Below are 15,555 nucleotides of genomic sequence, written 5' to 3'. Positions count from 1 at the left end.
CAGCAGTGGGGAGCTGGAATTCAGATATAGCTGCCTGGCTTCAAAACAGTTGATGTCCTTTAGGATTATCTTTGCTTGAGGTGAACAGAAAGTTAAATTGCTCTCTTTAAGGTTCTGTGCCTGGGTTCTGGAGAGATGTCTGTGTTACAGAGCTCTCTAGCAGTAGGGACATGATATTTTGAGAGGAGACAGTGATGACTGAAGGCTAGCCCACTGAAGGCCACCTTGTTGTCTCTCCTATTCTCAGGTTCTAGCAACCCAGATACCAGATCTGTGGAAGAATCTGTCAAAGTCTGTCCTAATGATGCAGATGGTTTAGTAAGAAGAAGCAAACAACATGTCTCCACCTTTTGCGAAGACATATGTTACTCCTTGCAACTTGGCTTGTTTTTAGGCATTTGTTAAATTTTGCAAATATATATATCTATATCATATATCATATATATGTATATGTATAAAAAATTAACCAGTTTTGTGTATGGTCTGTGTCAGTTTAAGAATATTCACATTACTGTGAAACCACTAGTACCATCTATTTCCAGAATTTTCTTCATTATTCCCAAATTAAAACTCCACATCGACTAAACAGCAACTCTATTTCCCTCTCACCAGTCCCTGGCAACTACTGTTCTACTTTTTGTCTCTATGAATTTGACTGTTACAGATACTTATACAAACATAACCATATAGAATGTGGCCTCTGCAAACTGGGACTTACATAGTACCTCAAGGTTTGTCCATGTTGGAACATGCACCAAAATTGGTTTTTGTTTTTTCTTTCCAAGACTAAATAATACTATACTGTACATTCATATCATATTTTGCTCATTCATTCATCTGTGAGTGGACATTTGTACTGTCTCCACTTTTTTAGTGTTGTGAATAATACAAGAGTATATGAAATTTTGTTCAGGTGTTTGCTTTCAATCATTTGGAGTAAATGCCCAGAGGTGGAATTAGTATTGTATGGTGATCCCAGGACTGCATATTCCTTTTGAGGAGCTACTACTTTCCACAGTGGCTGTTCCACATGGCATTCCCACCAGCAGTGTACAGGGATTCCAGTGTTTTCACATTTTTTGCCAACACGTTATTTTCTGAGTGTCATCTCGTTGCATATAGAGGATAATAGCTGTTCAAACAGGAAGGGAGGGTTATCTTATGGTGGTTTTGATTGGTTTTTGTCCAGTGACTAGAGATGGGGCTTCTCTGTGATAGCTCAGGCCAGACTCCTCGGCTCAAGTAATCTTCCCACCTCATCCTCTCCTATGGCTGTGACTATAGTTATGCATGGGTTGGCACTATGCCTCATTTAAAAATAATAATTACATATTGATATTAACTCATTTATAAATGACACAAATTAGGTACATTTTCAGCTTTATTCAGGTGTGATAGATAAGTAAAGTTGGATACATTTAAAGTATACAAGGTGATGATTTCATGTATATATATATCCACTGTGAAATGATTAGCATAATCAAGAGAATTAGCATATCCATAATCTCACATAGTTGGCTATCTTTTCTTTTTTGAGAGAATACTTATGTGTACTCATTTAGCAAATTACAAATATGTGATACAGTGTCATTAACGGTAGACACATTTCTGTATTTACCTCTTCAAAATTTTCTCATCGTTAACTACAGTTTCTGCATTCCCTGATCCCACAAACCCTGGGAGATACCCTATAAACAATAACATCACTCATTGGAATGTCACATTGCAAAGTGGGAAAGAGGAGTATTGTTTTTAATGTTGCTGCTTTTTAAAAACTGTAATAAAAATAAAATACAGTGTATAAATGAAATGATAACATAATAATTTGCTTTGTTGTTGTTTTTTGAGGTAGGGTCTCACTCTAGCCCAAGCTGACCTGGAATTCATTATGTAGTCTCAGGGTGGCCTTGAACTCACAGCGATCCTCCTACCTCTGCCTCCAGAGTGCTGGGATTAAAGACATGCACCACCATGCCCAGAATAATTTGCTTTTATATGGCAATTCTCAACAAAGTAATGATGCAGTCTGATATATCTGTGAAGTTAAAAAATTAACTCTTGATAAAAGAGAAATATCTATGTTAATAATTTGCTCATTTTAAGTAGATTGTTCTGTCTTTTAATTTTTAAGTTATTGTATGTTCTGTATACTGATCCTGTCTCATATATATGATTTACAAGCATGTCTCCTACTTTGTGGGCATCTTTTCATTTTGGTGATGATATTCTTTAATATTTGTAAAATACCTTTGATGAAGTCATGTTTATTATTTTTCTTTGGTACCTTTGCTTTTGGCCTGATGCCCAAGGAACTGCTGCCAAATTTCTTCTAGATTTTTGTAAAGTACAGCTTTTTCCCATCTATAATATCACAAAAAAATTACTTGTAAAAATTATTTTAAACAAATGTTGCTTGAGATTTCTCATTTTATTTATTTATTTTATTTACTTGGAGAATGGCTTTTATATTATTCAAGAATTAGGGGCTTTGGGGCTGGAGAGATGGCTTAGTGGTTAAGCACTTGCCTGTGAAGCCTAAGGACCCCGGTTCAAGGCTTGATTCCCCAGGACCCACGTTAGCCAGATGCACAAGGGGGTGCATGCGTCTGGAGTTCGTTTGCAGTGGCTGGAAGCCCTGGCATGCCCATTCTCTGTCTGTCTCTATCTGCCTCTTTTTCTGTCTATCACTCTTAAATAAATAAATGAATAAATAAATTTTAAACAACAACAACAACAACAACAAAAAAGAATTAGGGGCTTTGGAGGCTGGAAAGATTGCTCAGTGGTTAAGGCACTTGTCTGCAAAAACTAATGATCCAGGTTTGATTCTCCAGTACCCATGTAAAGGCAGATGCACAAAAAGGCACATGCATCTGGAGTTCATTTGCAGTGGCTGGAGGCCCTAGTGCACCCATTCTCTCTGTCTGTCTCTCTTCTGTCTCTCTCCCTCTGCTTACAAATAAACAAATAAAAATACTTTAAAAATATTTATAAAAGAATTAGGGGCTTTCATTTTCTCCATACTATGCCATCTTATTCCCGTACAGATGATTCCAAAGGTTCATTTACAGATGAAGGTGAAAGAGTGAATGGGGGAAGGAGTTAGTTTGAAAACAGCCTTAATCATTTATAAAGGCAAAAGTGAGAAAGGGCATATTTTAAGAAGTCTGAGGATATGGGGTGCTCTTCAGCAATAATGACTTATAGGAAGCATATGATACCAAACTAGAATGTCATTTTGTCTGGGAAAACTACAGTCCACTTCCTAAATTCCCCTTCCCACACTGGGCTGGACAGATTATAAAAAGGTTGCAGGCCTACAGATAAAGTCTCTGGAACTGACCCTCAGTTCCCATTTCAAAACAGAAATAATTCTTCCACTTTTGAATCTCTCAAAGTATAGAGGCAATGATTTGTATACATACACATTAAGTGTTGAGAAGACCCCCTTTAACTAGAAAATCCTTTCCTTGCTTGTTAAGTTTTCATACTTTGCCATTATTTCTGAATTATCTTTTGGAACAAAATCAGTAGCAATAGTAGGTTCTCATCTAAAACACTCTAGGTATTGCCTGTGATAAAAAAAAAAAAAACTGGAAGTACATCATAAATGTTCATGGTCTCCCCTGGAAGAGCAAGTTAGTTTTAAAGTTTCTAGAAGAATATATTTAAATGGTGTGCATGTTTTTACCCCTTCTGATACTTATTTCATATCACAAGCTTCTGAGCTGCTGGACTGCTGCTGTTTGCTTTAGATATACATGCCAACTTCAGTGAGTATTTATGTATTTCTCTACCCAGCATGTGTACAGATGGGAGGGTGTTTGCTAAAGCTTTGGTGTTTGTGTGTCTGGTCCAACAAGTACATTGTTTAGCCAGTAATGGTCCTTGTGCCACTGCCTGCACATGAACTTCCCTTAGGGGTCCACAGAGTTGTGCTTGTCTATATTTTTGCATTTTTAGCAAGTTGAATGATGGCACATTCTCTACAGATAACCTTTAAACTGAAGTACAGTTTAATTATTTGTAAATCCTTGAATAGTCTTACTGTGTATAAAAAATGATGACAGTATGTTGCTCTAATATTCAAATAACATTAGTTTTCTGAAATTTCATTTGATTGTGTGTCTTTAGAAATAATTGTCTTTGTCTATAAGGGTAAGACCTCTAGAGACCCTGGCTTTCTTGACAATGTGTGAAAGTTTTAAACTCATAATTTCCTTAGGATCAAGAAAATGCTTTTAATCTTTGGCATTCCATCCTAAGTCCTAATGCCTGCAAAAAGAGACTAACAACTCACAGCTCAGTATCTCCTGGTCTTGCCTTGCTCCATCTCTCACAATATATCTCTTTCTCATGGGCCCCAGGGACCTGTGGGTGAGATGAAGGGAGGGAGAGATATCAGAGTAAGCTATTCAGGCCTAGCTTCCATCTTAGTTGACATTAGGAAAAGTGCCTTCAGCTGGCACAGGGGCTTGTGGGCTCTAGGCTCTGTTTGTTTACTGTAGAAATCTTGACTGAACAGAGGCTGAGGACATTCAGGCAGGGCACGGGAAACAGCTTTTTGGCATCATAGCCAACATACACTCCAGTCAATCATGGTAAAGTGCCTAATAACAGATGTGGTAATTAAGCCTGAAGAACTCTGTCTCTGTTTTTCCCTTTTTCATTCAGATAATAACAAAATGCCCCATTAACCCTCCAATGGCACTGACTTTTGAATTGGGCATGCTAGTGTCATCAAAAATGATAACCTGGCAAAGCTATTCTTCTGAAGACCTGATCAGTCAAGGATGGTGGAGGGGAAGGTTGGATCCCTTGAGCCAGAGCAGTCTTGCTCTTCTGGTTTCCCTTTGTACTCCATTAACAAGTCATATTTAGATTCCTGAGCATGACCAGATTCCTATAAGAACCTTGGATATATATGTACAGTTTGAAGATTTATGTACCTGACTCTATTAAATTCAAGTTTCACTGCTTATAGCAAGAAATTACCATTAGCTGTCAATCTTAGATAACCTGAGACCACAGCAAATTACCATATTTTAATAAGATAAATTATCTTGGAAAAAATTAATTACATCTGCAAAGGTCTGACTGATTGTGGCAGTTTCTAAGGCAAATGTCTTCATTAAGGTTGTTTTCTGTCTTAAAATGATAAACATGAGTGTCGTGTGGCTCGTCATTAAAGGAAATTAATCTAAGAACTTAATGGCTTTGGATAGACAGAATAAGTGCATGTTCTTAATAGAGTATATGGCTGGAAAATTTCTCATGAGCTTTTTCCAGGTCTTTGAGCTGGTTCTCTGTGACTTTGGGGCTCTAAAGGGCAGTTCTCTGTCCATTTCTGTCTTGGATCTCCATGGCTCTCTTGGCTAGCATAGATGTAGAAGCTGTATTTATATTGTGTAGATGAATTTTGTTTACTTCTAGTCCTAGTTCAGTATAACCACGTGTTATTTGGTAAAATTATTGATTCATTACTTTGTCTCCAAATGCAGATTTGGGGTTTTCAAAATATTCCCCAAATAATTTCTAGCTGGGTGGTTTCCCAATTTTATTTCTAAATCTGGCCATGAAGCAGATGACTCAGAATAGAATTGATTCAATGTAATTTTGATTCCACTATTAGTAAAGCATTAAGTTAACATTCTAATCTAATTAATGTAACACAATAATTTGATTGATTTTACATGTTCACAGATGTATATTCACATAATGGAACACATTCTAGTTGTTCACTCATCAGAAGCCCAACATTTGTGATTAACCTTTTTACCAACTTTGTCCATTCAGACATTTTCTTCACTGATGTCAAACATTTTTATTTTTTATTTTCTGTTAAAAATGAAATGCTAAAATATAATAGACAAATTTTCCACATTAAAAATCAATTTTAAAAAATCGTTTTTATAAGATACAGGTTGAACCTAAGGGAGGACTGAAGGTTCAGGCAAAAATCCTATCTGCAATTTTGCTGGGTTACTGAAAAAGCAAAGATTTCCTTTAAATCAAAACAGTGTCCTCATATCATTCTTGGGAATAGTACTATCTTCCAGATTGATACAGATCATGCTTTGGTTACAAGTCCATTACTGAGGACAATATTTCTCTAAGTCCAGGGCAATACCTTTTAGGTTAAGTAGACATATGATTAGCTAAGAATGGCTATATGTTCAAGTACCACCAAAGTTATTCTGGCTCCCAGCTATTGTAGTTACCTTCTTGTTGCTGAGAAAAAACACCTGACCAAAAGCAGCTGACGGGAGAAAAGGATAGATTTTGGTTTATAGTCTTGAGTGGAAGCTTCATGATGGCAGGGAGAGCATGGCATGGCATGAGCAAAGGCTGGACATCATGTCTGCCATAGCAGGTGGAAAACAGTAGCAAGAGTGAGCCAAGCTCTGGCAAAGGGAAGCTGGTTATGACACCCCAAAGCCCACCCCAACATCACACCTTTTCCAGCAAGGCTCCACCTCCAAAACTGCCAACAGCTGGGGACGAAACATTCAAAACACATGACTCAAACCATCACATCAGCTGTGGTATATTATTCTCCCAGTCATTAGTCTCAGTAGGTTATCTCTTTCCTTTCCCCTCATGACATGTAAATTGCATGTGATTTCCCTCCTCCTCTCAGATCATTGTACAATATGATATTGATGCCTTGGGACAAAGCTTTGTGACTTCTCAGCTCCAACTTTTGATCTAACTCAGCAACTGTTTCTTGAGCATGCTATGTTATTCCTGGTAAGGAGAGAAGTATAGATGAGAGAGGGATATAATGGGAGAGGATAAAGCTGTGCACTTTGTTTTCAGGAATCTTTGAATATAGTTGAGAAGATGGGATTGGTTATGACAAAAGATGACACACAACCCCAAGTATCATGCAAGTATCAGGTAAAGGGTAAAGAAGTTGACTCAATGAGAGATTTTAAAAATGTAGTTTGTAATAAAAATACTGTGGTGGTTGGATTCAGGAGTCCCCCATAAACTTATGTATTCTGAAAACTTGGTCCTCACCTGGTAGAATATTGGGAATTGAAGCCTACTGGAGGCAATGTATTATTGTGGGTGGTTTTATGGACATTATAGCCAGCTCCCCCTTGTCAGTGTTTGGTACACTATCCTGTTGCTGTTGTTCATCTAATGTTGGCCAGGAGGTGATGTCCACCCTCTGCCCATGCCATCACTGAGGTTCCTCTCAAGTCTATAAGCCAAAATAAACTCTTTTCTCCTACAAGCTGCTGTTGGTCAGGTTTTTTATGCCAGTAATACAAACCTGACTGCAATAGTAAAATTAGTACCAAGAGTGGGTCATTGCTGCTAGAAACCTGACTGCATGGCTTTTGGCCTTTTGGTGCTGATTTGCAGGATAAATGTGGAAGGATTTTAAACCTTGGCCTAAGAGATGCCTTGCAGTGTTGTAAGTACAGCTTGATGGACCATTCTAGTCAGAGTTGAAAGACCTGAATGCAATAATTACTATGGACTGTGAGTTTGGCTTGTGAGGGTGAAAAAGAGGTTTGGCTGGACTGAGCTAGGAGCAGTTTGTGTGAGACGTTTTCTGTGTTCTGCTTGCCTATCTCCTGGGAACTTATTCAGGGTTGCATTGAGTAGAAATGGACTGACATGAGCAGCGGGATACAGCACAGAAAAATAAAATGAAATCTTTGGGTCAAAACTGCTGTCCACTCAGCTGCAATTATTTGAGAGGTTACAACTATTTAGATTGGGCCAGCTGACCTGCATGGGGACAACAGGAAGAATGAAGACAGAGTCTTTTGAAGGGGCCTGAATACTGACAGAGTATTCTGTTCTTCAAAGTCTGCTTTATTCCTCCCTGGATTAACAAATTGGTAGCCTACCTGGTATTATGGAGTAGAGCAAATGCAGGAAAGAGGGTCATTGAATTTGCAACATGGTTTTGTATTTTGGAAATGGCCATGGCTGTGTCATGTAGGTTTATTATGTGCAATGGAGGCCCAGTGGAACCATGAAGATAAGCTGTGGGTTTCAGTTGGAGACCCAGTGGAGATGCCAGGACTATGGCATAGCTGCCAGAACCAGATGAAGTTTTCTGAAACTTTTAGTACCCTAGCAGGCGGGTCAGAATTGGAACTCCAGAGACTTGTCATGGGTTAGAGTTGACTCGGAGACTTGTCACTAGTTAGAGTTGATGGACTTAGAGCCACAGAGTTTGATGTTTCCCTGTTTAAATCTATTGGTTGACTATGCCCAATGCCATCTTTGGCAGTGCGAATGCTTATTCTATGCCACTATGTGTGTGTGTGTGTGTGTGTGTGTGTGTGTGTGTGTGTGTGGTTTTTTGTATGATGGCTCAATTAAAAGAACCTGCACTGTGGGGATATTTGAACATCATTGGGATTAATAAAAACTATAGGGACTTTTAAAATTGGACTGAATGCATTGCATTTCACATCATGTATGGTCATCATTTTATGAGAGCCAGGGGCAGAAAGTGGTGGTTTGATTTAAGCATGTCTCATAAACTTGTGTATTGTGAATGCTAGGTCCTCAACTGATGGCAATTTGGGAATTGAAACCTCTTGGAGGCAGTGTATTGTTTGGGGCGGGGGAGGAGTTCTGATGGGTATTATAGCCAGCTTCCCCTTGTCAGTGTTTGACACACTCTCCTGTTGCTGTTGTCCATCTGATGTTGGCCAGGAAGTAATGTCCACACTCTTCTCATGCCATTGTTTTCCGCTGCCATAATGGAGCTTCCCCTCGAGTCTGTAAACCAAAATAGACCCTTTTCTCCCATAACCTGCTCTTGGTCTGGTATTTTCTGTCAGCAATGTGAACCTGACTGCAACAAAGACCAGAGAATATTTGAGTTATGTATGAGACATTATTCACTAGATATGGAATGTGACAATAAAAGATTTCCAAGAGGGCCAGGCGTGGTGGCACACGCCTTTAATCCCAGCACTCGAGAGGTAGAGGTAGGAGAATTGTCGTGAGTTTGAGGCCACCCTGAGACTACATAGTGAATTCCAGGTTGGCCTGAGCTAGAGTGAGAGCCTACTTCGAAAAACCAAAAAATAAAAATAAAGAAGACTTCCAAGAGGATAGAAAGATTATATGATGGTTTGAATGTCAAACTATTAGGGAGGGAATCATATATAAATAAATCCTAGACTGTGCCAAGTTATCAGGGTGGGAAAATATATAACAGGCAGGAAGCTATTTCCATGCTCCATAGAAATATGCTCCGTAGATTCTTCTGTTGTTATAGTCTTTGTATGTAGTTTAACTTCATGGTTTTATTTTTCTTTTTTGATTACCAAATTTGAAGCCTTGAACAAATGATAGTAATAGTTGATGAGAACTCCTTCTCAAAAGGAAATGACCATATTCCATGTGGTAGGATTATACATTCAGCTTCCTGTAGTTTCCAGTGCATACAATAACGTGGAGATTATGCTACTAGAGATTTTGAAATTAAAAAAATAAAATAAAATTAATTGAGGGGGGTGTTTATCACTAAGGCACAGGGAAATGATGCTTGATGAAGAAAAGAAGAGAAAGATTAAGGAAAATGTCAGGTTTCAGTCTGCAGCCTGGTGGATGTCAGAGCTCACAGCTTTAGTTCAAACATCTTTACCTTCTTGGTTTAGATTAGCTTAATAGGATCAGAACCTACCTGAAAGTAAAAGTACATTTTCCCCCATGAATACTGTAATTATTTTGCCATTAACCTAACAGTTCTTTTTCACTGTTAACATTATACTTTTATTCATTTATGCCCACCCATGCATAAAGAAAACCCTTATCTTATTTGGTATTATACAAGTTTTTATATGTACTTGAAGCCCACTAAAATATTCCTTTACTTTATCCACAATGTGACTTTCATCAAAGACCATTATAGAGCTTAAATACTCCTCAAAATTAAGACTTAAAAGCATGTGAACTTTACAAGGTCATGGGTTCCATCCCCATCACTGTAAAAAATATACAGTACACATTCATAGGCATATGCATATATATGTATACATAATAATGTACACACATGCACACACACATATGAACCACTTTCTGTCTATATTTCAAGTATATATTTTATTTATTTATTTACTATTTATATTTTGCAGTGCTATGGACTCAACCCAGGGCTTGTGCATGCAAGACAAGTGCTCTACCACCAAGCTATGTTCCCAGCTTGAGTAAATATTTTAAATTCCTTTGCAATAAAATATTTCCTTTTCCTAGACATTTTTCTTAAAATTTTGCTATAAATAAATACAATTAGAGATCCAGAGAGCTACTTGTCCTTTCTACCAGAGAAAAAAGCAAGAAGGTACCATCTATGAAGCAAGAAACAGGCCCTCACCAGACACTGCATCTGTTAGCTCTTTGATCATGGATATTTCCCCACCTCTAGAATTAGGAAAAATAGCCTCTCCTCCTCTCCTCTCCTCTCTTTTGCTCTGCTCTCCCCCTCCTCTTCCCTTTTCTCCCCTCCCCTCTCCTCTCCTCCCCTTCCCTTGCTTTCTTCCATTTTATTCTCTCTTCTCTTTTTTCTCTTTTCTGCTCTTTTCTTCTTTCTCATCTCTTTGTATCTCATTTCCTTCCGCTCCCCACCTTCACTCCTTTATCTCTTTTTGTTCTACCTTCTCCCTTACCCTTCCTGTGCTGTTTAGCCCTGGCTAGTCTTGAACTAAAAAGTCTCCTATTTCAGCCACCAAAGTGCTAGGATTACCTGGCTTGTTTTGTTTTGTGTGTGATTCTGGTTATCAAACCCAGAATCCTGAGCATGCTAGGTACTGTTATTACTAAGCTCCTTCTCCAGACCTCTGAAAATAAATTTCAAGCCACTTTATGTGCTAATGCAGTACCCTATGCTAGCTTTGTCTTTACAATAAAAAGTAAAGTGAGGTATAAAACCTCAATGACTTCTTCAGAAATTCCTTAACAACAAAAAAGAGGCCATTTCTTCATTCCTTTTTTTTTCTCTCTCTCTCTTTTGGTTTTTCGATGTAGGGTCTCACTGTAGTGCAGACTGACATGGAATTCATTATGTAGTCTCAGGGTGGCTTCAAACTCATGGTGATCCTCCTACCTTTGCCTCCCAAGTGCTGGGATTAAAGGCATGTGCCACCATGCCCAGCCCATTTCTTCATTCTTTTTTTTTTTTTAATTAAAGGCATGCTGCCGCCACTCCTAGCTTCTCTTGTATATTTTTTTATTAAATATTTTATTTATTTATTTGTTTATTTATTTATTTATTTAACAGAGAAAGAGAAACAGAGAGAGAGAAAGAGAGAGAATGGGTGCACCAGGGCTTCCAGCCACTGCAAATGAACTCCAGATGCTTGAGCCCCCTTGTGCATCTGGCTTATGTGGGTCCTGGGGAATCGAACCTGGGTCCTTTGGCTTTGCAGGCAAACACCTTAACCACTAAGCAATCCCTCCAGCCCAATTTCTTCATTCTTGATAGAAGTTTTTTTGGTTAAACACAAAAAGTGATGAACAGAATATGATAAGATCATACTTCATACTATGTTGGCATAGAATTTTTAAAAATAGATGAATTAGGGCTGGAGAGATGGCTTAGTGATTAAGGTGGTTGCCTGCAAAGCCTGAGGACCCATGTTAAACTTTCTAAATTCCACATAAGCCAGATGAACAAAGGGGAGGCAAGCACAATGTTGTACATGCCCACTAGGTGGCACAAGCATCTGGCATTCAATTGCAGTGTTTGAGGCCCTGGTGTGCCAATTTTCTCTCTCCTATCTATCTTAAATAAAAGATTTAAAAAAAAAAGATGAATTGATATGTGCTTTTAAAAGCTGTAAAATCATCTTAGCCTATGTGAAACTTACTAATACAAAGTAAAGGGTAAGATATATTTTGCCATTGGGAAACAGACTAAAACCAAAAAAAGAAGTAAGGATGCATTTCCCATAAGCAGATGAAACATAATTGACAAGAATAATGGTGGGAGACCTGAAATGCCAGAATGTACCTAAGTGTCATAAACCATGTCCAATCTCAAATAACAAATTCAAAGTTCTCCCCCAGAACTTGAACAATAAATAACATAAGCCTGGGGATGCAGGTTAGTGCTAGAGTGCTTGCCTATTATGTTAAGATCCTTGGTTCCATTATTAGAACTGGAAAAAAAAAGCCTTAATAGGTTAAGCATTTTTTATTGAGACCTTCAATATATAAACATACTATGATTTGATCAGATTTCATTATCCTCTTTTGTCCCCTCTCCCCCAACACTTATTTCACTGAAGACTCTCCTCTGTCTACATAGTCTTTTGATATCCCATTCCTTTTGTCCTCTTTCATTCTCCATGTCAAGATGTTGAAGGGCTGAGAAGAGTACAGGTCTGTGGATGTACTGGCAACCACCGTAGGGTCAGAAATACACTAGTTAGTTCATGTTAAAAGACAGTGCTCCAAAACTCCTTCCCACCCTGTGGCTCGTGCACTCTTTTTAACATATATTATATTTAATATATTGCTAAGATATTAAATATATATAATTTATTATGTAAGTGTGTATGTGTGAGAGAGAGAGAGAAAGAGAGAGAATGAGCAAGTGCATGGGTGTGTGCCAGGGCCTTTTCACCTTCTAAGCAAATCCAGATGCATGGACCATTTTGTGTATCTGGCTTGACAAGGGAATTGAACCTTAGGCCAGCAGGCTTTGCATGCAAGTCCCTTTTAACTGTTGAGCCATCTCCCCAGCCCTGGTTCTTATATTCTTTTCACCCTGTTCCCACAGTATTTTCTGAGCCTTGGAGGGTGAGGTAAATATATCCTTTAGAAATGAGCTCTCCACAGCCTTATTTTCAGCTTTGATGAGTTTTGAGCCTCCTCAGTGTCTACCAATATCTCTGTAGAGAAGCTTCTCTGTCTAACAGTGAGAGCAGCACTCATATTAAGGGAAATATTGTTAAAGTATAAACTACATCAAGGTACACAAACATTACCAATTACAATAAAACCTGTGACATGAAATATGCATTCTCAATAGATTTTTATTTTCCCATGTTATTACTTAAAAATCTTGTCCCAAACTTCCATTTGGGTTTTTTTTTTTTTGTCTTAAATTATTGGTTCTAGTACACACATTTTTCTCTGTTCTGTGCTTTTTGTTCTTCAGGTTCCTTCTTTCCTTCCCTTCCTCCTTTCCTCTCTCCCCATTTCTTTTGCCCTTTTTCTCTTTCTTCTCCACTCAGCCAGGTACCAAAGACACTGTTGGGAACCAAAATGGCTTCATTGCTCTGAGGAAACTGGGAAATGTCCATTTCTTTTCCATCAACTCCTTCCATGGCTCTTAGTCATTAGTCAAACAACTTCTAGGACAGTTTTTGTCTGTTGCTATGATCATAGATTGGGTAGACATAATTCATTTTGACTCATTTTACAAATGAAAAGGAATATTCGTAAGTTTCCCTGTTAAAGATCTTTTTAGTGTTAAACTTTTATGCAGCACTCCAGGGCCTGTTATTTCTATTTGTACTTTTTAAAGGGTGAAGCTAACTACACATTCACACAATCTCATGTGCATAATCTTTATATGTAGCAATTTGTATTATCAGGCAAGATGGACTGATGGGATCTTAAATTTTGACCCAGTATCAGCACGGAGAGAAACTATTTAGGAAATAGTATTGTAACCTGTGCATACACTGGATTTCTCTAGACCATTAGCTACTTAATCTGAAACATTTTGCTAGCTTCTTGCTAAAGGCTATGTTCACACCAAAATCCACAAATCTCAGGCATTCAGGAAACAAGAATGGCAAAGGAAAAATATAACTCTCATTATAAATTTGCTTGTCATTCAAACTGTATTCCTAGCTGGTGTTTCTAAAAGGGAGCTAGAGCAGGAAGGGAGCCTGGAGCCTGAACCAGACTAGCATTTGCTGTGCCACTCCATTCTATGTTCCTGCCCCGGTGGCATCTAGATTCTGGATTACATTATAAATGGTGGAGGAGGACAAACTAGGAGTTACAAGTCAATGGGAAGAGAGAATTATGGATAATATAAATGAAGGAAATGATATGGGAAATGGCTCTTAATTATCCTGTCAACATGAGATTGTTCTCCAACTATTACATGGGGTCAGACAAGGTCAATTTTGAATAAAAGAACTGTCTCCATACCACAGGAAGTGGTGTCACTGATTCAGCTTGTGGCACTTTGTCTCCTCACACAAAGCCCTATTTTAAGAGCTATCAAAGTGGGGTTTGGGTTGTGGCTTTTTATATTTGCATATATGTGTGTTTGGTGAGGAAGCAGATGGAGATTGAAAAGAGACTGCCCAAACATTTTCTCCTGGCTGGTCTGACCAAATACAGCTTTGAATAATTATCTTCTACTACCTACTACGCTTCCTCAGCAGTTTCCTCACATTTTGCCTGAATTCTTCAAAGCTTTTTACCATATAGTCTTAAAACCAAAAGGGTAGAAGTGTTCAGATTCTCTTGGTAATGCCTTCTACAAGACATATCTGTGGTCACTACATCCAGGTATGCATTAGTGGTTCAGCACTGTGTCCTTGGAGAAAAATGGAAGCAAAGTCACCCATGTCACTGGTTATTTGAGACATCTGTACAGCATCAATGTGGGAATACCATGTGTGCTTCCTATTCATATTCTTAGTTTAGTACAGTAAGTAAATCATTCACTTGGAGATTTGACTTTTAATAAGATTAAATTTTAGGAAAGTTTCGTTAGTATAATATACAGATGGGACTATTTTTTAGAAAGACTGTGACTATTTTATCTAACAGGGAGGTGAATAAACTGGAAGTGTATGATCTGACTTCTGTGTTCCAGTGTTGTTCCACCCACAAACTAGCTCTGTGGTTAAAGCTCATCATCTTAACTTTGGTTATTTATCCATAAAATGAAAGGATTTTAATGGGAACCTATTAAGGTTTTCAACTATAATGTTCTGTTTTTAGCTCAAAGACTCTGTACCTCAGTACATACATTTGGAGCCAAATGAGTATGAAAAATCTAAATAATATGCCCTGTTAAAGGGATGTGTGTGTGTGTGTGTGTGTGTGTGCTTTCATGTGTGTGCCTATGTAGAAAGTAGGTATGGAATGTTCAGCTGAACCTCAATAATAAGAATTTTAGCAAGTAAAGGTTAATGATTAAAGTATAATGATCCAGATGTAGGACAGCAGATCACATGTAGGTGCCCCTTGTTATACCAGTGATGGGGGCAGAAAACCTGTCGTCACTTCACTACAGCTGCTCCCCCCACTCAGGATACTCCTGAGCTGGGACTATGCATATACTTAAGCTTCTGTTCAAGAAAACCCTCAGATGCTGATAGCACTCGAGTGCCCTGCTGAACATCAGAAATTCAAATTTGCTTTCTTTCTCCTTATTATACTGGCATTTCCTCTTTCTAAAAGACTTTGTTTTCCTTTGTCATGGAGATTTTTTTCATGCTAGCATTATATCAGAAGATGGGACAAAATTGCAATGTTTCTGCTTCTTTAATCAGTGTTTTTGGTTGAAGGGAAAAAATCCGTTAAGTGCCTTTCTTCCTG

General features: G+C 38.2%; 1 protein-coding gene across 1 annotated transcript in view; it reads left to right on the top strand.

Moving 5' to 3' along the window:
* Megf10 (multiple EGF like domains 10) overlaps positions 1-15,555 on the top strand; it is a 215,192-nt gene that overhangs the window by 28,278 nt on the left and 171,359 nt on the right. The gene's annotated exons all lie outside the window — the stretch shown is intronic.

The sequence above is a fragment of the Jaculus jaculus genome, chromosome 12, assembly GCF_020740685.1.
Source record: "Jaculus jaculus isolate mJacJac1 chromosome 12, mJacJac1.mat.Y.cur, whole genome shotgun sequence".
NCBI lineage: Eukaryota > Metazoa > Chordata > Mammalia > Rodentia > Dipodidae > Jaculus > Jaculus jaculus.
The sequence above is the reverse complement of the archived record's forward strand: the minus strand, read 5'-3'. Positions and strand labels throughout refer to the sequence as shown.